General features: G+C 42.3%; 1 protein-coding gene and 2 long non-coding RNA genes across 5 annotated transcripts in view; all 3 read left to right on the top strand.

The window, feature by feature from the left end:
* The first annotated feature begins 609 nt into the window (after positions 1-609).
* Positions 610-4327, top strand: LOC120055655. Its single transcript, XR_005477708.1, has 5 exons — positions 610-734; positions 1494-1598; positions 1762-2051; positions 3425-3609; positions 4073-4327. It is a non-coding gene; the product is annotated as an uncharacterized LOC120055655 (long non-coding RNA).
* A 1651-nt stretch (positions 4328-5978) lies between these two features.
* On the top strand, positions 5979-8992 carry LOC120055662. The gene is made up of 3 exons (XR_005477711.1): positions 5979-6199; positions 6625-6839; positions 7048-8992. It is a non-coding gene; the product is annotated as an uncharacterized LOC120055662 (long non-coding RNA).
* Positions 8993-15807: 6815 nt separating this feature from the next.
* Positions 15808-26736, top strand: part of LOC120045004 (zinc finger MIZ domain-containing protein 2-like) — a 67223-nt gene continuing 56294 nt past the window's right edge. For all 3 annotated transcript variants that reach the window (XM_038989809.1, XM_038989827.1, XM_038989834.1), the window contains exon 1: positions 15808-16299. The gene's annotated coding sequence lies outside the window, so the exon portion shown is untranslated. The remainder of the gene's footprint in view (positions 16300-26736) is intronic.

Raw genomic sequence — 26736 nt, forward strand, 5'->3', positions numbered from 1 at the left:
GAGCTACCAAAATGATTCTGAAGTGTGCCAGGCCTTGCTGTAAGGTTCTGCTTTTCTTTTCTTAGTCAACCTTGTGTTCTTTTTCTTTGTGTTCTTGAACGTAGCCCTGTTTCTTTGTGTTCTGGAATGTAGCCATGTCTTTAATTTTTGTTCACTGATTTCACCTGAGTCCGTTTTTCACCTGGTCTCATCAGCTCCCTATTTAGTTCAGTTCTTTCTGTTTGTATGGTTGTGAGGTAATTTTTTTTATGACTGCCTACCTGTGTTTGACCAGTGCCTACCTGTGACCAGGATTCCTGCCTTCTGTGAAGGCTTAATATATGGAATGCCGTTTTGGTCTTAAAGCACGTGGTCAAAACACAATATTTTTAATGCTGCGTGTGTAAAGTAACAGGTGCTGGCGCTAAATTAACGTGTGCACGCGTCAAATAAGCATGCGCGAAATAAACGGCTGCAAGCGGTCCTGCTCACGTCAAATTAACGCCTACAGCTGCTAAATATACACCTACACATGCTAACTTAACGCATTCTTTAATATGCTAATTTTACCAGCCAATTTCCCTAGCTCCTCCTTTCATTAAATCGGCGTACAGTCAGTTTGATGCAACAACTCCACAATTGAAGATGGCGAGAAGGAACTTCCATATCAGCTGCAAACAGACCCTAAATGGCTGCACTCGGCTTCTGCTCTCCGTTAATCCTGGACTTGATGCCCTTCAGTGCACATTAACAAGGTTGATTATTTTTTAAATACTATTATTACTTAATCATAAAGTTGATTTGCTAGCTAACACAGAGGATGTATCTGTGTATGGCTATGCAACTATGTTGGAGGCTCAGACACTGAGACAGCAGTGCAAGTAACTTAGGCCTATGTGTCGCTAATATTGTAAGTCTAATTAGGCCAAGGGAGTATTTCATATTTAGCTAGTATATGTAGAATATATATATATATATTTTGTAATGAATGCTGGTATTTAAATGGCTGGATTGCTAAATGAGTTACTAGTTTGCTTGATAACGTTCCTTAGCCGCCCACCCCGACCATAGCCACAGTGAACGGCGCCGGCTTGTAATATTTTTACAGCCCTGCTAGTTACATAAAGGTGACTTATTATCGAATAGTACTGACGTCAAACATGTTTTTGAATTTTTAGGCAAAACAACAACTGAAGGTCTAAAACTTCAGGCAGTCTACCTAGCCTTAGCTGCGCTAGCTAGCGATTAGCATGAAAACATTTGCAAAGCTCACTTGACCTAGGACAACCCTGTAAAAACGTTGCTAATATCTACAACATATCAGCTTTCCAACAGCACAGATATTACTTTTGAATACCCTTTGAAATATGAATATTTCATGTAAGCCTATGATGTAGAAATGAACAACTTCAGACATAAACCAGGAACGTTAACATTAGGACTATGGCACTGTTTGAACAGGAATCGCAGTCCCTTCCATGGTCTCTATTTAAAAAAAAAAAGTCTTCTTGCAGAATGGAAACCATGCAGAGGAGGTTTCTGATGTCCTGTGCTTTCAGTGTGTCTCAGATGGCAGATATTCTACATGTGTCCTGATCAACAGTCAAACGTTGTCTAAGGTCAGTTTGCTTGGGAGTAATGCTATAAACTACAGACTTTAGATGCATGGTTTCCAGTTTCTTACCAATCAAACAATTTAGTATGACTACAATCAAGACAGGACTTTAAAATGATTATGATATGTATTACCTCATCCCTGTCCATTGTTAATTTGTTTCCCAGATACTTCAATTTGTTACATGCACCAACCATTATATTCTGACATGTCAGACTTGGCTCTGGATGAAAAGATAAAGGACTTGGTGGCTGGGAACGACAAACGTGGAGCGGAGGCTGTTCGATCACAATTAAGGGCTCTGGGTGCAGAGACTCAGATTGAGGGACAGCATGCTTCGTGTTAACCCGAGGGCGGCTGCCCTTAGAGCCATGTCGCAGAGGCTGCATAGAAGGTCATACCGTGTTGCTGGACCAAACTCGTTATAGCACCTTCATGGAAACCACAAACTGATAAGGTAGATGTATCTTTGTGATAGACAATTATCTATATCACTGGTGAGAAGTTGTACATTTGTTACGCACGCCTCTAAGAAGAGGGAACGCAACACCCTACTACAACTCAACTCCCTGTGAAGTGAAAGAGGTATGGGACTGTAGGTGCGAGTAAGGATGACAAAAGGCAGAGAAGTTACCATTTACTGGGAATTTATTCCTTCACATGGTAATATGGGGGAAAGGGGCTGGACGGAACCAAAGCAAGGAAAGTAAATATCAAAGCCCCCTCTCCTACCTTACCTGCCTACCCACTACTTACCACCACCTGGTGCGCTAACCAAAATACAGATACTGGTCCACCCAGGTCTTACCTAGTGTGTCTAGACAGTGAATATACTACGGGTATATGTATGCCCACGGGCCTCTTGCCTAAGCACTCCCTAGGTGCCTTCCCCTTCCCCCCTGGAAACAAATGAACCAGAATATTAAACAATTTCAAACAAACTGAGAAACACAGGACATTAAATAAGCTCTATCTGACTGAGCAACAAACTAACACAGAACATACCAAAGCTGTGCCCAGCAACAACTAACACAGTAAATAACCCACAGCCATCAGCCTCCTCTCTCAGCAATCATCTCTTTCCTGAACAACAGAACACTGGCTTTTATACAGCTTCAGAAGGAGTCTAATCGGATACAGCTGTAACTTGATGAGGGGGTGGGGTCAGCTCCAATTAGCCATGGAGTCGACCAATCAGCTGCTTTGGGGATTTCAGGAAGCCACCCTGAAACACACACATAACAAACCACAACACAGAAACTGGGGAACGTAACAACATTGTAACATCTCAAATTGTTCATCAACAACTTGTTCATCAACAAACTAACAGTTCAGTAAGCAATGACCCTTTATACCATATGTTACTCATGTGGATAATAATTGTTTTATTGTGTTTCTGCTACATGAAATTAACAAACATGCTTATATTGAGGACATACGGAGGCAAAAACAGTTGGAGCAAAGTATTTGTGCCAAAGTGTGAACAACAGGAGAGTCTGTCCTCTTGACTCATCAATATAAACGTGGTTATTTTTCCTAATTGAAGTAGATATTGTAATCACACATCTTCCGCTGCAGGAAACAGTCTAGAACAAACCCTTGTTGTAGCCTTTAGAGGGCTAACGGAAGTACTTATAGTTGTGATCAGCGGGAGACTGTTAATTAACATTGTTCCACATTTTGGATGTTAATGTAATATTTGGTCTGCTGCTTTGTTATATACTGGAGGAACCTGATGCAGCATTTAAGCGGTAAAGGAGGATGGTGATGTTTGTATATTTAATGTGTCTTCAGCTTTTGTATCAACCAGTGCTGTATTTTCTGATTTAGGTGGAGGATAGTCATACATGGTGGCATTGATGGGTACAGCCGTCTCGTTGTTTCTCCGTGCTTCCAGCAGCAATCGCAGCAGTACTGTAATGGATTGCTTCGTGAATGCTGTCTCCAGATATGGCGTTCCCTCCAGAGTTAGGACGGACCATGGAGGAGAAAACGGCACTGTCTGCTTGTTGAATGTAATACACATTGAAAATATTATTTAAAAAAATAGAGCTACATGCATCCTTAAAATGTCTTCTTGACCAACACATTGATTACATTCTATAGTGAGTGATGTATGCGGCTACATTTTTTTCTGTAAATCATTTTTAGAACGCAATCACATTATGTTTGCCAGCTTTAGTGCTTTCTCCATGTTTTTGAAATGTATAAGCCTTTAAATGACATTTAACTGACTACTTCTACAAACAAGGCTACACTTGTGACAGCACCTATTCCTGTGCCCCCCCATCACCTATACCACTTCCTGTGGCCTCCCCTCCACCATTCCCTGAGGCTTATTGTCCACCTTCCCCACACTCTTCTGTTGATTTTGAGGACAATGAGCAAGTAATCCCTGTAAATAATTCAATGTCTTGTTATTACAGATGAATTGTGGGAAGTATCTGAGCTTTGCTATTCTGAATGTCTTTTTTTTAGTGGTGACCTCCAAACACTGCTAAAGAGTTAATGAGATGCCAACCAAGTTAACGTGATGATTGTGCAATGAGAGGCTTTAAGAGAGCCCGCTTTAGTCCGGAGGAAAAAATAGACATGGTTTTTAGGGATGCTGACAGAAAAGGGGCCGCTGAGGGTGGTCCCTCAAGAGAATTTCTCCGGCTGCTAATGAGTGCCACCCATTCCTCTGCAATATTTGAGGGACCTGCTTGGCAAAAATGTCTTTCTTGCAACTCTCAAGGTGAGTTACACTTTTACACCAACAAAGACACATTTGTTTATGGCAATATACACTGCTCAAAAAAATAAAGGGAACACTAAAATAACACATCCTAGATCTGAATGAATGAAATATTCTTATTAAATACTTTTTTCTTTACATAGTTGAATGTGCTGACAACAAAATCACACAAAAATGATCAATGGAAATCAAATTTATCAACCCATGGAGGTCTGGATTTGGAGTCATGCTCAAAATTAAAGTGGAAAACCACACTACAGGCTGATCCAACTTTGATGTAATGTCCTTAAAACAAGTCAAAATGAGGCTCAGTAGTGTGTGTGGCCTCCACGTGCCTGTATGACCTCCCTACAACGCCTGGGCATGCTCCTGATGAGGTGGCGGATGGTCTCCTGAGGGATCTCCTCCCAGACCTGGACTAAAGCATCCGCCAACTCCTGGACAGTCTGTGGTGCAACGTGGCGTTGGTGGATGGAGCGAGACATGATGTCCCAGATGTGCTCAATTGGATTCAGGTCTGGGGAACGGGCGGGCCAGTCCATAGCATCAATGCCTTCCTCTTGCAGGAACTGCTGACACACTCCAGCCACATGAGGTCTAGCATTGTCTTGCATTAGGAGGAACCCAGGGCCAACCGCACCAGCATATGGTCTCACAAGGGGTCTGAGGATCTCACCTCGGTACCTAATGGCATTTAGGCTACCTCTGGCGAGCACATGGAGGGCTGTGCGGCCCCCCAAAGAAATGCCACTCCACACCATGACTGACCCACCGCCAAACCGGTCATGCTGGAGGATGTTGCAGGCAGCAGAACGTTCTCCACGGCGTCTCCAGACTCTGTCACGTCTGTCACGTGCTCAGTGTGAACCTGCTTTCATCTGTGAAGAGCACAGGGCGCCAGTGGCGAATTTACCAATCTTGGTGTTCTCTGGCAAATGCCAAACGTCCTGCACGGTGTTGGGCTGTAAGCACAACCCCCACCTGTGGACGTCGGGCCCTCATACCACCCTCATGGAGTCTGTTTCTGACCGTTTGAGCAGACACATGCACATTTGTGGCCTGCTGGAGGTCATTTTGCAGGGCTCTGGCAGTGCTCCTCCTTGCACAAAGGCAGAGGTAGCGGTCCTGCTGCTGGGTTGTTGCCCTCCTACGGCCTCCTCCACGTCTCCTGATGTACTGGCCTGTCTCCTGGTAGCGCCTCCATGCTCTGGACACTACGCTGACAGACACAGCAAACCTTCTTGCCACAGCTCGCATTGATGTGCCATCCTGGATGAGCTGCACTACCTGAGCCACTTGTGTGGGTTGTAGACTCCGTCTCATGCTACCACTAGAGTGAAAGCACCGCCAGCATTCAAAAGTGACCAAAACATCAGCCAGGAAGCATAGGAACTGAGAAGTGGTCTGTGGTCACCACCTGCAGAACCACTCCTTTATTGGGGGTGTCTTGCTAATTGCCTATAATTTCCACCTTTTGTCTATTCCATTTGCACAACAGCATGTGAAATTTATTGTCAATCAGTGTTGCTTCCTAAGTGGACAGTTTGATTTCACAGAAGTGTGATTGACTTGGAGTTACATTGTGTTGTTTAAGTGTTCCCTTTTATTTTTTTGAGCAGTGTATAACTTGAGTAAGACATTAGATTTTTGTATGTAATGTGTCCTTTATTTACTGTTTGTCTTCTGTGTGATAGCACTCTATGATGGCGTATACAAGCAGGTGGGCCGCATGATTGCTGTCTGTCTGGTACATGGGGTGTAGAGCAACATTTTTTCAAGGGCTATACAGGCAAGTGTGTGGCCTACAACCTCCTGTGCCAGAACTGAAAGAAATTGCGGAATATGACTTCAGAGAGAAGTTGGAGAAGGTAAGTAACTATACTGTGATGGATGTTATGTTACTGTTAATTTGCACTAAGTTTGGAAAAAAATTGTTATTGGTTCATTAATACTTTTCCACATGGATTTGGTTTCCTTTTGTTGGCAGTCAATCTTTTTTAAGGGTTGTGATAATCAGTTTATTGTTTTGCTAATTTGTCCCAAAACACTGTTCAATAAACAATCTAAGATCCAGTTAGCACAAACTGTTGACGAGGCACAGGAAAGCGGTCATGTTGGGTCCAGTGCAATACATTCGTACATTAGTGGGATGCCCTGGTTGGGTCAGCCACAAATTTTTACTTAGAAAGCAGGATACGGGATGCTCTTGAGCAGTGAGTTTCCATATATCTAATTAATCTCAAGTTTAGTTAAATTCTTCAGGGCAAATTCATTGACTTTTTTTACTTTATAGATTCAAAGAGGGTCTGAAGTGTCTAGGTCTCCTGCCTTACATGAATAGACACTCAAGCCTCTTCAGAGAGGTTTTCATCTATGCTGAGAAACCTCTTTTGGCCAAAGACATAGCTTCTCTCTTCAAAGCAGAGTGCTCCCCACCTGGTACCAATCAAAGAGCAATAGAGAGACGAGTCATATGTTTCTGGAGGGACTGGCTTCTGGAGGTGGAAGGTTAGATGCAAAACCATGATCGTTGAAGTAACACGGCCCACATCAATAAAATATCACCTCATCACACATTTTATAGCCTTATTCTTCCATGGGCCCCCTAAGAATTGAATAGATAAATGAAATCCCAAACTACTTTCACTTAGAGTATTGTGTTCTCCAATAAGTGTTACTTATGGACTTTAATGTCCCCCCCCTTTCCTTTTTTCAGGGGGGAACACATACCCTTTAACCATGGAGCAGGTTTTCATTTTCACTTCGGGGGCTTCAGCATTCCTAGGCTGGTATTGCCAGTGGAGCCACAGCTACAGTTCTCTCTGCTACCGCACGGCAAGCGTTACCGTAGCGCCAAGTCTAGGTCCAAGAGGCTTCTAATCAGATTCTATCCCCAAGCCATAAGACTACTGAACATCTAATCAAATGGCTGCCCAGACTATTTGCTGCTACTCTATCTATGCATTGTCACTTTAATATCTCTACCTACATGTATATATTAACTCGACTAACTGGTGCCCCCGCACATTCTCTGTACCGGTATCCCCTGTATATAGCCTCGCTATTGTTATTTTACTGATGCTCTTTAATGATTTTCTTTTCTGTAGTTTTTTAAAAACTGCATTGTTGGTTAAGCATTTCACTGTAAGGTCTACTATACCTGTTGTGTTTGGTGCATGTGACAAATACGATTTAATTTAAGGGGAATTATCCAAAATGTTTATTGCATGACTACCTAGTAAGTCAGGAATACAGCAGCCAATGTTAATTGGTGATATGTCACAAAATAATTGATATTATGAAAGTTTCATATAAGATTGTCCATCAGCAAAAAAAAGTTGTGTAGTGAAAGTTTAAAAAAACATTACAACCTTCCAAAATCAAATGGACACAGTAATACATAATGCAGCTTTAATATTTAAATAAATGTATGATTTCATAGAGTAGGTAAACTGAGCATGATGCAAAGTAGTTAAGTCATGTATGTCAAGGGACTATGTTACAATATGTGCAATGTTACCATAAATCTTACAGTAAATATGGACATTTTGTTTACATGTGTTATGGAAATAAAAGCAGACACTGTAGTTGGTACATAGGTCGTGGTGCAGCAAGTTTGAGGGTGGTGGAGAAGCACAAGTGGGACTTTGAGTGAAGTAACTGAGGGCAGAAAAGGATATCAGGGTGCCCAGGAACTTGAAGCTGCTGATCATCTCCATGTCAATGTACAGTAGATGAGAGAATGGTCAAGTATCACCATCTACTTTGTTTTGCTTAAGCTAAGACTGTTGTCCTATCACCATTATGTCAGGTCCCACAGCTCCTTCATTTACTCATGATCAGGTGTACCATGGTAGTGTCGGGTCCATTCTGGGGATACACATTCTTGTGATAATGTAAAAAATCTAATTTGTTACTACAGGATTTACACCCAGAGCCCTGAGTCTGCTAACCAGTTTGTGAGTCAGGATGGGGATGAAAGCAGAGCTATAAAAGAAAATGCACGCTGACGTATGTAAAATTGACATTTGTTGGGACAATAGGCAAACTGGAGATGTTCCAGTTACATTTTTGCTACTATGTGCTACACGATATCTATTGTTCCAGTTTCTTAAATCGATATTGACTGGGCTGCAGTGGAGATGGTATATGCTTCGATATCATGGGGACCTAACTTCTAATGTCCTTTCTTGGTACACCTACACAGACACTGCAGTCAAAAATGCCAACCAGCGGCTCTCCGTCCTACGGTGGCTGAAGACATTTTGCCTGACGTCAAACATTAACGAGAGTTTCGGATTGAGGTGTCTGGAAAAAATTTAAACAGAACCATAAGAGCAGATTACTTTTTTTGTCATCTTTACTGGCAGTTTAAAAATGTCTAATTGTAGTCCCTTTCAATTGATTAATTGACTCCAAGAACCATAGATTGTTTGTAGTTCATAACATTAACACAACTGACAAATGTTGATTGACTGTAAATTGGGATACATGTTTTAATAACATTGGATATTTGATTGGGCTTAATGTTGCATACCTTGTAGTGTTGTGCATGCTAACCAGGTGAGAATCACCAGAATTAATTGATACTTGAAGAATCAGGTCTTCTCTGCTGCTTTATCAGCCTTGCCCACTCCAAGCTCCCCTCCAGGATTCCCTTCTGCAAGACTCAATTGTGTGAAAATAAAGCGGAAGGAATGGGAACCCTATTCCTTTGAAGCAGTACTGGGTATATGCCTGAAGTTATTTTACCCTAATAAGCTTCGATGGAATATAAATATTCAAAAAACGAAGTGAACGTGCACATTAAAGTCTACTCTGTTCGTAAGCTGACATGTAGATGTTAGCGAGGGTTTTACAAGGTTGTCACTAGCCAAATTTGCTTTATGTGAGCTTTACAGTGTCTTCATGCTAATCGCGAGCTAGCGTGGCTACCACTAGCTTTGAACTGACAGCCAGTCAGGCTGAAGAAGTTGCCTACCTTTTTAGCTGTTGTTTTGCTTAAATACAAGGTTTTGGGCTAAAAACGTAACTCAAAAACATGTCCTGCTTCAGTACTAGCCAATAAGTCACATTTAGGTAGCTTGTCTTCCTTTTAGTCAATGATAAAGCAAAATAAAGACAATAGTCCAAAAATCGAGAACTACCAGGATGTTGAGCATCTCCGTTGTCTAATCTATGTATGCCTGGCCCTGCATTCAAGCAACAATCTTGCTAGTATGTAATTTGCCTTGATAGTATTAACATAGTCCAATGTGTTTCCGTGGCTGTTAAAGTTGACATGTTTTTTTCAGCAAGGCTTTTAATAAAACACATGACGGTTCCGTTCACTGCCGCTAGCAGTATGACCAGGCAGTTTGAGGCTAACTATAATGATATAATATGGCTGGGGTTCGAGACTACCGATGTTAGCTAAATTAGCTAGCAAATATCTGATTTAGCTTATGCTAAGCACTGCCGATCCTGGTGCTAGATTAATGTTTGCTGCATTTTATAGCCAGTGATGAGAAACAGATCCTTCCACTGTAAACTAGCTGATAAACTTTATAATTCAGTAACAACAATTTTCAAAGACAAAACTGTTACCATGTAAAGGTTCATACTCTGCTTGCAATGCAGTGGAAAAGGAACTTCCTTCAACTGTGAAATCTGGTTGAAAGGAGGAGCTAGGGAAATTGGCTAGTAAAATTAGCATGTTAAATGAGTGTGTGTAGGTGTATATTTAGCAGCTGTAGGCGTTAATTTGACGTGTGCAGGACCGTTTATTTAGCACATGTTGGACTGCCTGCAAGCACATTTGCATGCGCTTATTTGACGCCTGCACTTGTTTACTTTACACACGTAGCATTAAAAAGATTGAGTATTGACCACGTGCTTTAAGACTCAAACGGAGTGTGAATCTACACCTTTTTCTCCCCGAGTATTCATTACACTTGCAGTCCCAAGATAGAAGGGGGGGAATTTCGGCAGGCAAGAAGATGGCCTTGCCACCCCCCCTCTAATTTCCTTAATTTTGTGGCCAGAGTCAAATACTTTCTGTGGCACATTTCAGAGTCAAATACTTTCTATATAACAAACTTCACGTCAGGATAGGCAACCGAAATGAATAATTAATGTGTGTTATATTAAACAGAGGGAGTAAAATATAGGCAAGCAATAAACATTTCAGAACAACTACTAGTCGAATAAGACATGGGAGAGATGATGAATTTTGGCAAAGAGATGTATTTATAGACTAATACACTTGAAACAAATAGAGGGGGGGGGGGGGGGGGGTTCGGCACAACACCTGATCACTGGTTGCTGTGGAAAAAGAGGTCAAAGGTGGTGTGTGTAACCAGTGTGAAATGCTAGCTAGTAAGCGGTGCGCGCTAATAGCGCTTCAATCGTGATTTCACTCGCTCTGAGACCTTGAAGTAGTTTCCCTGGCTCTGCAATGGCCGTGGCTTTTGTGGAGCGATGGGTAACAATGCTTCGAGGGTGACTGTTGTCGTTGTCTGCAGAGGGTTCCTGGTTCTAAACCTAGGTTGGGGCGAGGAGAGGGACAGCAGTAATACTGTTACAAAGTCTGATCCCATATCCTACACCTCCACTCTACCTTTTGCATGCCTATCCTGGGGAAACGGTTAGAGGCCTCTGGAATACTTGTCTCCTTACTGCTCATTGTCTGTGCAACATGAGACAGCGGATGGATTATAATCACTTTGACATAGCCTCACTAAATGTGAAGGATATCACATTGGCCAGCTAATTCAACTATGTGCAAACCTTTATGGCAGTCATTTTACTTAAGGCCCTTGGAAATGACCTGCATATCTGCAGTTATAAAAAAAATTCTAATGCAATATATTGATTTACAAATCAGAAGGTGTTTGTTTGGATAGTGAATTGCATTTGTGGATAGCGATTTACATTTGTGGATTGGTGATTTACATTTGTGAATACATTTTGCATGATATTGATCCCATAGCCGACACTGGCAGGTAAACGTTTGACAAGCCAACCGGTGTGTCTGAGCCTTAAGATTTAGCAGAGAGGATATTTTCCCTTATTGTAAGATAAGATCAGGGATGCTATCAGTCTCCAGTGTAAGATAATAGCGATTCAGAACATGTGCTGGTCAGATTCAGCTTCTGGTGAGGTTACCAATATGTTCTACAGAGAAAACCTAACTGTTATGTGTTGACTGGCAGATATGTTCAGGATAGGTGTTGGCCAAACATGTAGCTCCTTATTGCTTGCTAGTGAGCAGGTTTTTCAACCCCAGATTTCATTTATGACAACCCTGCTATGTCCCCTGAGACTCCAGCATGGTGCCTGACTGTGCCCCTCCACCACTGCCGGTCATCACCTCTGGTGAGAGGAACAACAGCTTGTTTTAAATGAGAAAGGCTCCCTCATTGTGTCAGATGGCTCTTCCCCAGGGCAAAGTCCTCTGCTCTTTGGCATGTCACATGGTTTAAGCCTGTCCCTGCACACGATCATCATTGGCTGAAGCCGGGTGCTCAATCTATATTATCTTGTATGCCACATCTCACCTCCATTGGCTCAACAAACTCATTGCCATACCAATGCCATATAATAAAACCCATTGCTTCAACCTTGACCCAGCTCCAACAATATTGCACCACCCATAATAATAGAAACTGACAGCCATGCCTATAATGTAGTTGACTCATTGTGGGATTGATTATATTTAGGTATATATTTAAGTATTGCCTTTGAGATACATATTATAAATCATAACAATGTACTTAGAATAACGTTAACATACCTCACATCTCTATAACTGAGCTCTTGTAGTGTTTTAATCCCATAGCTATGTGTGTCATTATAATCATATTTACACTAACATACTCCTGGAGGGGACTCACAGCAGGATGCAGCCCTCTCTGTGGACTTTCCCCCACCCTCCTTCACCCTCCACTATCCTGGGACAAAGGTGCATTCAAAATGGCACCCTATTCCCTACATAGCGCACTACTTTTGACCAGGTTCTATAGGGCTCTAGTCAAAAGTAGTGCACTATGTAGGGTATCGGGTGTCATTTGGGACGGAAGCCAACTGTTATTGACAGTCAGCAACTTCAAAGAAATGTTCCTGTTCTGGACAGAAAAGCAAAGTCACTCGATGGAATGCAGAGTGAATCCAAGAGGTTAAGAAGAATCCCATGGACACTCACCCACGTAAAGTAATGACATTTCACAGTACAGTAGTGTGTGGTAATTGGATATGGTTTTCAAGTCCTCCTAAGGGGCATGTCATGTTTTGTCGTATCTATTAGGTGGAAGAATACAGTGCATTCTTGGCATTTCTGTGGGATCTTATTGTTAGCCACCATGGGACATACAGTACTTAATCTGGGCATGCATGATCAAATTATAATAGCTTGCAAGTATTATCTGACTAATAAACACACATTGATATCATAATATTCAATAAGATCCCATTTTCATTCCAGGCTCGATGCATCTTTCATGAGAACATCCTTTGGGATTACTGGATTGGCTTCTTTGTTACCCTCTGCAGCAATGGGTGAAATTGTTGCACCATAGCACAGCATGGCTCATATCTTAGTCACACAGCATACATTCAATAGCAGTGCATCTCTGGCCATTTACCAGGATACCAAACACACTCTGAGTGTGTGTGCCTGCTGTTCTGACAGTGGTAAATGACTGCAGCAGGTTGGGGTGGAGGCTGTGCGGCAGGATGAATTAGGTGGGAGGGGGGGGGGTGCACTTGGAAGGAACAGGGAGAATATGCCAAAAAATGTAAGCTTCTGTTTCCAGGGCAACAAGGATCTGCAGATCACAGTTCTGTAGGCTTGTCACTTGTACAGACAGAACCCAGAAATATGTCTAGTAGTGCACCACTAACATGAAACGGCATTCAGGTTTCACTCCGCTCTAGGAACAATTACGACAGGATCACTCCGTTTTGGAGCTTTGGTCCTTTATACACTGTATTCCTTTCATTATCATCATTATATACAAGTCATATTTTATCAGTAGACTCCATTTGAACTAAGATGGTCTTCATCTGTGGAAAATAGACTGCATGTACTGAATGATGCCACAAAAAAATATCAGGAATTTAAAGGCTGGACCTTCAATTAGGTAAGCATTTAACTCGGAAAAACAATGTGGACAGATTAGTTTCCTGGAGACATATTTGCTCTATTGGAGCAAGGTGTACATTTATTTTTATTTATTTTTAAACCTGAAAAATCTTTCCTAAACATGTATTTTTCGTACTCTGTGTGATCATCTATAAGCCATCCTTTTGAGCTCCTTGTATCCAGTGTGATCAGCTGACTGGTTTTCCTGTTGTGAGAGAGCGAACTTGCTGAATAGATGCCCTCATGCACTTTGGCTAAAGAATGCTACACTTGGCACTAAACCGTGAGGGCTCATCAAGGCCAGATCAATTGTTCATCTCTCTACAGCCTATCCCCAAGGCTCAGCACAACTACGGGTTAATTCTCAGGGTATGCTGTGACAGTCACAGGCGAGGAGACCTAGAAGCCCTCGAGGGGAGAACTACAAAAAGGTTACATTCCACAGACTGGAATGTAGGTCTACTTGTTATCAATTGTAAAAGACTACAAGTTGTCCCAAAAATGTTTGTGCATGACTGCCCACATTTAGTTTCTTTAATCTTTTAACAGTGTTAGAATTAGCTGCAAACAGATCCATTATAATGTAATTAACATTTTCATAGTCATAAGCAATTGATAAGGAACTTATTATGTATTGTTTCTTTAAGACTCCCTTTCAAGGAAACTATTGTTTGGCAGCATATTATTATGAACTTATCTCCATGTGCTGGTATGTTCCTCTAAAAACAGAAACAAACTGTATTTCCATAAGCTCACTTGCATGCTGATTCATGATGAGAAGAGCACCACATTATTACCTCACGGGCTTAGATCGTTTACGGTGGTAGCAGTGAATCACACAGTAATTACACCTAGTGTTGCTCCAGACTTTGCTGAAATAATGAGTCCTCCAAATCTCAAGAGGGACTACTGTAAAGATAGGGATTTACAGAGCAGGACAACACATATTTATCAAAGTCATATAGACCTTGAATGAACGTATGGGGATAGCAGCTATGACAAAAAAAATCCTATGCTATGACTAATCATGTGCAAAACATCTCTATGCAGAGGGACTCCTGTGGTCTGCTTTAGATCCTTTTTTTGTATATAGACTGATAAGCAGACAACTTGCTGTCAGCTCATGTCAACAGGAGTCATTGCAACATATGTTCTGGGTACATTACATTTATACTACAGTACAAAAACAGGGTATGACACTATAATCTGAAGTTGGAAGAGGTTGATTCTCTTTGACCGACTACCACTTATATTTCAGCCCATATGGCAAATATATCATTTAGCAGACAGACACTCTTATTCAGAATGACTCAGGACCTTATTGTCAGAAATAAATTCTGAATCTGATGCAGTTCTAAAATAATTAATTGACTGCTCTCCATTTCCATCTGTAAAATTACAATTCAGGTAGATGACAACTATTATTTCATTAATTATTATTAATTCATTAGATCATGTATTATTGTTATTAATATTGTTATACATACTTATCAATTACAACTAGTCTGATTATTTAGGCTGTAATACACACAGCCTGAAACTAATGCCTGCAAAATCTTGTAAATGTTACTTACGAGCAAGAATATTGAATACAATTACATTTAAACTTACTATACCGGTTTGTCCTTCATCTGCTCGAAATTTAAGACAAAGTATGCACAATAAAGTATTGTTTACCTGACTTTTCAGAGAGCAGTACAGTTCTGCACCTAGGTAAAATTAGTTTTATATTGGATATTCAGTTTTGTCTCATGAATAGCTATTGAACCAAGGATGCCATGATAATTGTATATTCTGAATCGGGAGGATGGGGAACAGTCAACCCGTTTTCTTTGGTGAATTTTTCATTTTCTAAAATGTTTTATTCGGATTTCAATTTTTTGACAAATCTAAAATTCCCACAAAAACAGTGTTGATTGTTCTTCATTCAGAATATAAAATGTTCAATGTCATGGCATGCTTGGTTCAACAGTATTGATGAGAACTGAATATCCAACATTAGACTAAAATATTTTTTTTTAATCAGAAAAAACAATACTTTCCTATGGATATTTTGTCCCCAAAAAATCGAGCAGTTGAAGCAACATAGTTTAAATGTAATTTCATTATACATTATGGCTTGTAAAAGTACATAGTTTACATTTACACGATTTTGGAAGCATTCGTTTAGGCTTTCTATACAAATGAATTACCTGTGTACTACAGCCTGATTAATCAGACTATATTACAGTGTGGTCATAGAAGTCCTTGATCTCATGCATAAATTACACCAGCCCATTGTGCAACAGAAGGAAGCAGCTTGTTAGCTAGCTGAACTGTGGTGGCTAGAATTCGCACTGTAACGTTAGTGGAGAACAGAGCCAAGGAAAGTGCAGCCCTTCAATACAGCAGGCAAGCAGACCAGGCTGCCCTCAGTTATCAGGCCAGTTAGCGACATTATTGAGAGGGTAGGGCAGGGTTATCCAACAAAGTAGAACGCGTGGGTGACGGACAATGCTACACTGTTTTAAAATTAATTGAATTAAAGCTGTACTTTATTGAAATAACACTGATGGTGCCGAGCGCTGCGGAGGGTAGCTAGTTAACGCTAGCTGGTTAAGTAACGTTAGCCTAAACAAGTTTCCTAGATAGACGAGCCTGGACAACCTTTCGACATTTAACGTTAGTTAGTTACAGTAGCAACTTGTCCTAAAAGCTAACGTTAGATAGCTAGCTACGTTATTTTGTCAGTACAATTTATCTTAGTGAAACCGGGTCCCAAGCATCCAGAAAACGGGTTTGCGCATTACTGCCGCGGAGCTCAGACTGCAGCCACGCAGACCAACCGCGGGCAGTTGAAGTTGCAAGGTAAGTCAGCACCAGCAGCCACTTCACTCCATTGTCACTTAAAGCTAACGTTAGCTAGCATGTAGCTTAACAGCGAGCAGGCTAAACCATCATCTAGTTAGTTAGCTATAAAACCTATAGTTAGTGGTAGCACTGTACTGCCACATCATTGACTTTTGCCAACTAACGAGCTACATTTTGGTACAGGATATTTGTTACATCAGAGTTGTTTACTAACTAGCAGAGCACAGAGCTAGCTAGTTAGCTTGTTAGCCACAAATGGCCCAAGCCATTATTCGCATGTTAGTCAATCGTTTCGTCATATAAATAGGAAAGTAAGGTTAACGCAAGTAGGCTACGTAGTTACGATTTTGTCTTGGCATTGAACTACTGTCTCGTAAAATATCCAAATTCGTCTAAGTGTTAGCTAATGTTAGCTGGCTAGCAACCATTTCGTAAACACTGTCACACTGACAGTTGCCTTTATTTATACCGCATTCAAAATGTCTTAAATTTATATTTTTCCCAATCATTGTGGTTTAAATATAACGTAACTGTACCACTACAATATGAATAAGATAACGATAGTAGTGTTTGTTTACGAATGGGGGGCGACATTGGTCAGCTTTGCTAACGTTAGCGAATTTTTGTTGTCTTCATCGTTCGTTCAGATGAGAAGTAGCTAGTGATGTGCAGTTCGCGCAAGATTCGTTTTTTTTTTTGTCATGATTCCGAGTGACTCGGTTCATTTTTGTCGTTCGTTTGACCTGCTGGAGACGTATTGCGAACATCAACTGTCTATTTGCATGTTTAGAACGGATCAGTGATCGCATGGTGCAACAATGAATGCAATTCATCTATTGAATGGTATGATGGACACCGCTTTGTAGAACCAACACATACACACAGCCTCTGTTCAACGAACTCGAGAACGAATCGTTTGGGTGCTGCAGTTTGCGAACGATAGGCTATTTTGCGAATCACTCACGGCAGTCAAGCGATGCATTCCACCAAGTGTCGTTCACAATCTAGTCCGGTTGCGGCCACCACAAATACACCTCGTTTCAACTGTATCAAAAAGGATCTAATTTGTATGCCTAGCAAACAACACATGTAGATTGTTTAAAGCACACTTACAAGTCTGTCACAGATGACAGCTCCAATAAACCCCTTATGGTGAAGAACATGTGAACGAGAGGCTTGTGGAATTATGACTTGAGTTTTCAGTGGCATCAGTTCATCTAAACCTAGGGTGTAGAAATACACCCACCAGTTGAAGCTAATTTACTGTACTTCCACACACATTTTTAACTCTAAAATGCTATTTGGAGAACCGCAAAAAAATAAAAATGTTCCTCCCAATACATTATCACCACTATATTAGGTTTAAAGGTCTGTGGAATGGTGTGTACAATGTACTACTCAACCTCATAATACATAGGCTACATTGACTAATTTAGCCTACTTGTGGAACAGCGCAACATGAAATAGATGCATATTACACGCTATCAAATACAAACATCAATGTGAAAGTAACCTGAGCATAAAACAGCTGACTGCGAATTCAAACTATGCCAGATAGACCCTACACATGCATTGAAATAAAAGGCATACGTCAAAGGAATTACTTAGGCCTGCAATCGACAAGGACGCATAAAGACAAACAAACTCGACCAAGGAATTAAGAAAAATCTACACATTAAGGCCGCACCTGTGATTCAGCACCACTAAATGGAAAGTGCCTTGATACAGGTAGGCATAGTGGAGCACTGTGGGGTGTGGCTGAATGGACAGCGTCTCTGTCTAGTAGCCAGCTAGAAGTAGATAATGCAGTTTGTGGGCAGTTAGGCATTTTCTGGGCACAGTTGAATAGCCCACAATGCTTATGTTAAAATCATAACTGGCACTCAGATTTTTTTAAATTGTAAATTGTCACTCATATGACAAAGGTTGCAGACCCCCTGCTATAGGCTATATATTTAATTAAATACAATTTTATTGGTCACCTACACCATATTTAGCAGATGTATTGCGGATGTAGCGAATTGATTGTGTTCCTAGCTCTAAAAGTGAAGTATTTAACAATACACACATCTCAAAGTAAAATAATTTAAGAAATATATAATTATTAGGATGATCAATGTCTGAGTGGCATTGACTAGAATACAGTATATACATATGAAATGAGTAAAACAGTATGTTAACATTATTAAAGTGACCAGTGATTCCATGTCTATGTACATAGGGCAGCAGCCTCTAAGGTGCAGGGTTGAGTAACCGGGTGGTAGCCGGCTAGTGATAGCGACTAATTTCAGGGCAGGGTACTGGGTTGAGGCCGACTATTGATGGCTATTTAACAGTCTTATGTCCTTGCTGTGTTTCAGTCTCTCTGTCCCAGCTTTGATGCATCTGTACTGACCCCGACTTCTGGATGATAGCAGGGTGAACAGGCTGTGACTCGGGTGGTTGATGTCTTTGATGATCTTTTTGGCCTTCCAGTGAAATTGGGTGCTGTAGGTGTCCTGGAGGGTGGACAGTGTGCCCCAGTAATGTGTTGGGGAGACCCCCCTCTGGAGAGCCCTGCGGTTGTGGGCGGTGCAGTTGCCATACCAGGCGGTGATGCTCTCAATGGTGCATCTGTAAAAGTTTGTGAGGGTCTTAGGGGCCAAGCTGAATTTCTTCAGCCACCTGAGATTGAAGAGGCGCTATTGCGCCGCCTTCACCACACTGTCTGTGTGGGTGGACCATTTCAGATTGTCAGTGATGTGTATGCCAAGGAACTTGAAGCTTCTCACTGCGGACCCATCGATGTGGATGGGGACATGCTCCCTCTGCTCTCTCCTGAAGTCCATGATCAGCTTGTTCATTTTGTTGACGTTGAGGCACCACTCTGCCAGGGCCTTCACCTCCTCCCTGTAGGCTGTCTCGTCATTGTTGGTAATAAGGCCTACTATTGTTGTGTAGTCTGCAAACTTGATGATCGAGTTGGAGTTGTGCGTGGCCACCCAGTCATGGGTGAACAGGGAGTACAGGAGAGGGCTGAGCATGCACACTTCTGAGGCCCCTGCGTTGAGGATCAGTGTATTAGAGGTGTTGTTGGGGGCGGCCTGTCGGGAAGTCCAGGACCCAGTTGCACAGGTTGGGGTTCAGACCAAGGGCCACGAGCTAGGAGGGTACTATGGTGTTGAAGGCTGAGCTGTAGTCAATGAACAGCGATCTTACATAGGTATTCCTCTTGTCCAGATGCAGTGTGATGGCGATTGCATTGTCTGTGGATCTATTGGGGATGTATGCAAATTGATATGTGTCAGGTAAGGTGGAGGTGATATGATCCTTAACCAGCCTCTCAAAGCACTTCATAATGACAGAAGTGAGTACTACAGGGCAATAGTCATTTAGTTCAGTTACCTTTGCTTTCTTGGGTATAGAAAAAATGATGGACATGTTGGAGCAAGTGAGGACGTCAGCCACGGAGAACGAGCACCCACAGTCCTCGGGAGAGGGCTGCATCGGCCATGCCGATTAATCGGTCGACCTCTAGTTGTAATATGGCAAATCTTTCTGGATTGGCTTCCCCGGTGATTTTATCCATGTACCACTACTGTGTTCAGTACAAAAACGCTTTGGCATGTTGGAGATAGAAATGCCAGGAATATAACTGACACGATTCCTTAGAATCAGGGGCATGTTTATTATACATAATACATTTCTGTCTGAACGTTGGCAAATGTTGTCTCTCCTCCTGCTGGACTTGGCCCTGGTAATCGCTTGTCCCTACCTATGTGAAGCTAGCCAAAATAATGATTATCCACTATCCTCAATGGTTTTACTCATGTGTATGTGTGTCTTTTTCAAGTTTTATGTGTGCATGTTTTTAAAATGGTTAAATTAATACACTAAACTACTATGTGTATTGAACATTGAGAGCTAGTGTGGCTAATTTCAGTGGTTTCAGAGTCCTGCAGTAAGAGCAAATACGCTAATATTTGTGTAAACTCTACATGGCTGTGTTTTGTGGATGTCACTGAGCAGGCCGATACCCAATTTCATGGGTGCACAATACATAGGTTAGAGTGTGCCCCCAATGCAATTATGCAGTCTAATACGCACGCCCCCCCCAAAATTATTCTGTTTATTGTCAAACAAATTAATAATTGTATTTCATTTTAAAATATGTAACAACATTCCAACCTTGTTTATCATTATCTAGTCCAAATACGCCATGATTCCATTTTGTATCGGTTTGCATCAATTTCAATTAGGCACTTATTTTGATGGCGACCCACAAATTCCACACGCTGAGCACGACAATCAAGCAATCACATTTTTATTTGTGACATGCTTCCTAAACAACAGGTGTAGACTAACAGTGAAATGCTTACGGGCCCTTTCCAACAATGCGGAGAGAGGGGAAATAATCAAGAAATAATAACACAAGGAATAAATACACAAAGAATAACGATATCTACTCGGTACTGATACCGAAGTTGTGCAGGGGTATGAGGAAATTGAGGTTGCTATGTCAATATAGGTAGGGATAAAGTGAATAGGCAACAGGATGTATAAACAGGAGCAGCATCATATGCAATAAGTCAAAATAGTTAGTGCAAAAAGGATCAATGCAAATAGTTAAATAGTTAACCAATAGCTACCTGGATTAACTATTTAGCAGTCTTATGGCTTGGGGGTAGATGTTGTTCAGGGTCCTGTTGGTTCCAGACTTGGTGCATCGGTACTGTTTGCCGTGTGGTAGCAGTGAGAACAGTCTATAACTTGGGTGGCTGTAGTCTTTGGCAATTTTTAGGGCCTTTCTCTGACACCGCCTGGTATAGAGGTCCTGGATGGCAGGGAGCCTCGGCCCCAGTGATGTACTGAGCCATACACACTACCCTCTGTAGCACCTTGCAAACAGTTGCCATTAGAGGTCGACCGATTATGATTTTTCAACGCCGATACCGATTTATTGGAGGACCAAAAAAAGCCAATACCGATTAATCAGCCGACGTTTATATATATATTTGTAATAATGACAATTACAACAATACTGAATGAACACTTTTTTTTTTTTTATCAATTTTTTACCCCCTTTTCTCCCCACTTTCGTGGTATCCAATTGTTAGTAATTACTATCTTGTCTCATCGCTACAACTCCCGTACGGGCTCGGGAGAGACGAAGGTCGAAAGCCATGCGTGTGTCGGAGGAAACACCGTGCACTTAGCTACCTTGGTTAGCGCGCACTGCGTCCGGCCCGCCACAGGAGTCACTGGTGCGCGATGAGACAAGGATATCCCTACCGGCCAAACCCTCCCTAACCCGGACGATGCTAGGCCAATTGTGCGTCGCCCCACGGCCCTCCCGGCTTGCGGCCGGCTGCGACAGAGCCTGGGCACGAACCCAGAGTCTCTGGTGGCACAGCTAGCGCTGCGATGCAGTGCCCTAGACCACTGCGCCACCCGGGAGGCCCACCTTTTTTTTTTTTTTTTTTTTTTCTTTTTTTTTTTACTTAATAAAATCAATTTAGTCTCAAATAAATAATGAAACATTTTCAATTTGGTTTAAATAATGCAAAAACACATTGTTGGAGAAGGAAGTAAAAGTGCAATATGTGCCATGTAAGAAAGCTAACGTTTAAGTTCCTTGCTCAGAACATGAGAACATATGAAAGCTGGTGGTTCCTTTTAACATGAGTCTTCAATATTCCCAGGTAAGAAGTTTTAGGTTGTAGTTATTATAGGACTATTTCTCTCTATACCACTTGTATTTCATATACCTTTTGACTATTGGATGTTCTTATAGGCACTATAGTATTGCCAGCCTAATCTTGGGAGTTGATAGGCTTGAAGTCATAAACAGCGCAATGCTTGAAGCACAGCGAAGAGCTGCTGGCAAATGCAGGAAAGTGCTGTTTGAATGAATACTTACGAGCCTGCTGCTGCTTACCACCACTGTCAGACTGCTCTATCAAGTCATAGACTTAATTATAATATAATAACACACAGAAATACGAGCCTTATTCTTTCAGTGAAATACGGAACCGTTCCGTATTTCATCTAACAGGTGGCATCCCTAAGTCTAAATATTGCTGTTACATTGCACAACCTTCAATGTTATGTCATAATTATGTACAATTCTGGGAAATTAATTACGGTCTTTGTTAGGAAGAAATGGTCTTCACACAGTTCGCAACGAGCCAGGCAGCCCAAACTGCTGCATATACCCTGACTCTGCTTGCACAGAACGCAAGAGAAGTGACACAATTTCTCTAGTTAAAATAAATTCATGTTAGCAGGCAATATTAACTAAATATGCAGGTTTAAAAATATATACTTCTGTATTGATTTTAAGAAAGGCATTGATGTTTATGGTTAGGTACACATTGGTGCAACGACAGTGCTTTTTTCGCGAATGCGCTTGTTAAATCATCACCCATTTGGCGAAGTAGGCTGTGATTCGATGATAAATTAACAGGCACCGCATCGATTTATATGCAACGCAGGACAAGCTAGATAAATTAGTAATATCATCAACCATGTGTAGTTAACTAGTGATTATGTTAAGATGTATTGTTTTTTTATAAGATAAGTTTAATGCTAGCTAGCAACTTACCTTGGCTCTTTGCTGCACTCGCGTAACAGGTGGTCAGCCTGTCACGCAGTCTCCTCGTGGAGTGCAATGTAATCGGCATCCAAAAACGCAGATTACCGATTGTTATGAAAACTTGAAATCGGCCCTAATTATTCGGTTGACCTCTAGTTGCCATACCAAGTGGTGATGCAGCCAGTCAAGGTGCTCTAAATGGTTCAGCTGTTGAACTTTTTGCGGATATGAGGGCCAAATTATTTCAGCCTCGAGGGGGAAGGGGCATTGTCGTGCCTTCTTCACGACTGTGTTGCTGTGTGTGGACCATGATAATTCCTTAGTAATGTGGACCAAGGAACTTGAAGCTCTCGACTCACTCCACTACAGCCCCGTCGATGTAGATAGGGTTGTGCTCGGCCCTCTGTTTCCTGTAGTCCACAATCCGCTCCTTTTGTCTTGCTGAGGGAGAGGTTGTTGTCCTGGCACCACACCACCAGGTCACTGACCTCCTCCCTATAGGGTGTCTGATTGTTGGTGATCAGGCCAACCACCGTGTCATCAGCCAACTTAATGATGTTGGAGACGTGTGCAGCCATGCAGTCGTGGGCGAACAGGGAGTACTAGGCACGTACCCTTGAGGGGCCAACGTGTTGAGGGTCTGCTTGGTGGGTGTTGTTGCCTACCCTCACCACCTGGGGGCGGCCCTTCAGGAAGTCCAGGATCCAGTTGCAGAGGGAGGTGTTCAGTCCCAGGGTTCTGAGCTTAGTGATGAGCTTGGAGGGCAATATGGTGCTGAGCTATGGTCAATGAACAGGGATCTTGTGTAGGTGTTCCTCTTGTCCAGGTGGGAAAATGCAGTGTGGAGTGCAATAGAGATTGTACCAACTGTGCATTGAAGTGTGAAATGTCAGTGAACACACTTGCCAGCTGGTCAGCGCATGCTCTGAGTACGAGTCTTGTTAATCCGTCTGGCCCCGCGGCCTTGTGAATGTTAACCTGTTTGATGGTCTTACTCACATCAGCTACAGAATGCAAGATCACACAGTCACCCGGAACAGATGTTGCTCTCAAGCCCTGACACATCTGACGAGCATCAGAGCCAGCGTAGTAGGATTCAATCTTAATCCTGTATTGACTTTTGACTGTTTGATGGCTCGTCAGATGTCGTAGCGGATTTCAATGAGCGTGGCTCCCGCTACCTTGAAAGCTGCAGCTCTAGCCTTTCGCTCAGTGTGGATGGTGCCTGTAATTTATGGCTTCTGGTTGGTTGTTCTCGATGCACTTATTAATGAAGCCGGTGACTGATGTGGTGAACGTGTCTATTATCGGATGAATCCTAGAACATATTCCAGTCTGTTCTAGCAAAACAGTCCTTTAGCTTAGCATCATCGGACCACTTCCGTATTGAGCGGATCACTGGTACTTCCTGTTGGAGTTTTTGCTTGTAAGGGAGTGAACTTTATTCATAATAAGGGTTACATGGAGAAAATCTGACCTCTCTGAAATGAAAATGGATGGCGACCCTCCAGGAAAATATATACACTACATAACCAAATGTATGTGAACACCTGCTTGTCGAACATCCCCCCCCCCTTGCTGCTATAACAGCCTCCACTCTTCTGGTAAGGCTTTCCACTAGATGTTGGAACATTGCTGCGTGGACTTGCTTCCATTCAGCCACAAGCATTAGTGAGGTCGGGCACTGATGTTAGACGATTAGGCCTGGCTCATAGTCGGCGTTCCAATTCATCCCAAAGGTGTTCAATGGGGTTGAGGTCAGGGCTCTGTGCAGGCCAGTCAAGTTCTTCCACACTGATCTCGACAAACCATTTCTGTACAGACCTCAATTTGTGCACGGGGGGCATTGTCATGCTGAAACAGGAAAGGGCCTTCACCAAACTGTTGCCACAATGTTGGAAGCACAGAATTGTCTAGAATGCCATTGTATATTGTAGTGTTAAGATTTCCCTCACTAGAACTAAGGGGCCTAGCCCGAACCATGAAAAACAGCCCTGGACCATTATTCATCCTCCACCACATTTTACAGTTGGCACTATGCATTGGGGCAGGTAGCGTTCTCCTGGTATCCGATTAAAAACCCAGATTAGTCCGTCTGACTGCTAGATGGTGAAGAGTGATTCATCACTCCAGCGAACGCGTTTCCACTGAGCCACTGTTTGCGCTGATTAGGCTCGTGTGCAGCTGCTGGGCCATGGAAAACCATTTCATGAAGCTCCCGACGAACAGTTATTGTGCCGTCGTTTCTTCGAGGCAGTTTGGAACTCGGTAGTGAGTTGCAACAGAGGACAGATTTTTATGTGCTACACGGTTCAGCACTCGGCGGTCCCGTTCTGTGAACTTGTGTGGCATACCACTTCGCGGCTGAGCCGTTGTTGCTCCTAGACATTTCCACTTTACAATAACAGCACTTACAGTTGACCGGGGCACCTCTAGCAAGGCAGAAATTTGATAGCACCCTCTACAACCACTGTGATTATTATTATTATTTGACCCTGCTGGTAATCTATGAACATTTGAACATCTTGGCCATGTTCTGTTATAATCTCCACCCGGCACAGCCAGAAGAGGACTGGCCACCCCTCATAGCCTGGTTCCACTCTAGGTTTCTTCCTAGGTTCTGGCCTTTCTAGGGAGTTTTTCCTAGCCACCGTGCTTCTACACCTGCATTGCTTGTTGTTTGGGGTTTTAGGCTGGGTTTCTGTACAGCACTTTGAGATCAGCTGATGTAAGAAGGACTTTATAATTAAATGTGATTTGGTCTTTATTGCATTATTCACACACACTCAAAATATGCTGCGTCAACTTCAGTAGCCTACCTGTCCTCTTCTAGTTGGGCATGTGAGATCAAGTGCGCCTAGTATACACTACATGACCAAGAGTATGTGGACACCCCTTCAAATTAACGGATTCGGCTAGTTCAGCCACAGCTGCCCTTGCCGGGACCTGCGGGAAAGCAGCCCTCCAGATAGAGACACTTTTTGTCCTTTGTTCTTCACTCTCTGTCGACGTCCCCCTTCATCTCTATCATATAATTCAATAAGATTAATCAGCTTTGCAAGGTCTTTTGAATCACTTTTGTTTGTGTACTGTCGTGGCCAAAAGTTTTGAGAATGACACAAATATTAATTTCCACAAAGTTTGCTGCTTCAGTGTCTAGATATTTTTGTCAGATGTTACTATGGAATACTAAAGTAAAATTACAAGCATTTCATAAGTGTCAAAGGCTTTTATTGACAATTACATGAAGTTGATGCAAAGAGTCAATATTTGCAGTGTTGGCCCTTCTTTTTCAAGACCTCTGCAATCCGCCCTGGCATGCTGTCAATTAAATTCTGGGCCACATCCTGACTGATGGCAGCCCATTCTTGCATAATCAATGCTTGGAGTTTGTCAGAATTTGTGGGTTTTTGTTTGTCCACACGCCTCTTGAGGATTGACCACAAGTTCTCAATGGGATTAAGGTCTGGGGAGTTTCCTGGCCATGAACCCAAAATATCAAAAATATCAATGTCCCCGAGCCACTTATCACTTTTGCCTTATGGCAAGGTGCTCCATCATGCTGGAAAAGGCATTGTTCGTCACCAAACTGTTCCTGGATGGTTGGGAGAAGTTGCTCTCAGAGGATGTGTTGGTACCATTCTTTATTCATGGCTGTGTTCTTAGGCAAAATTGTGAGTGAACTCACTCCCTTGGCTGAGAAGCAACCCCACACATGAATGGTCTCAGGATGCTTTACTGTTGGCATGACACAGGACTGATGGTAGCGCTCACCTTGTCTTCTCCGGACAAGCTCTTTTCCGGATGCCCCAAACAATCGGAAAGGGGATTCATCAGAGAAAATGACTTTACCCCAGTCC

Source organism: Salvelinus namaycush, chromosome 1, assembly GCF_016432855.1.
Source record: "Salvelinus namaycush isolate Seneca chromosome 1, SaNama_1.0, whole genome shotgun sequence".
In the NCBI taxonomy this organism is placed as follows: domain Eukaryota; kingdom Metazoa; phylum Chordata; class Actinopteri; order Salmoniformes; family Salmonidae; genus Salvelinus; species Salvelinus namaycush.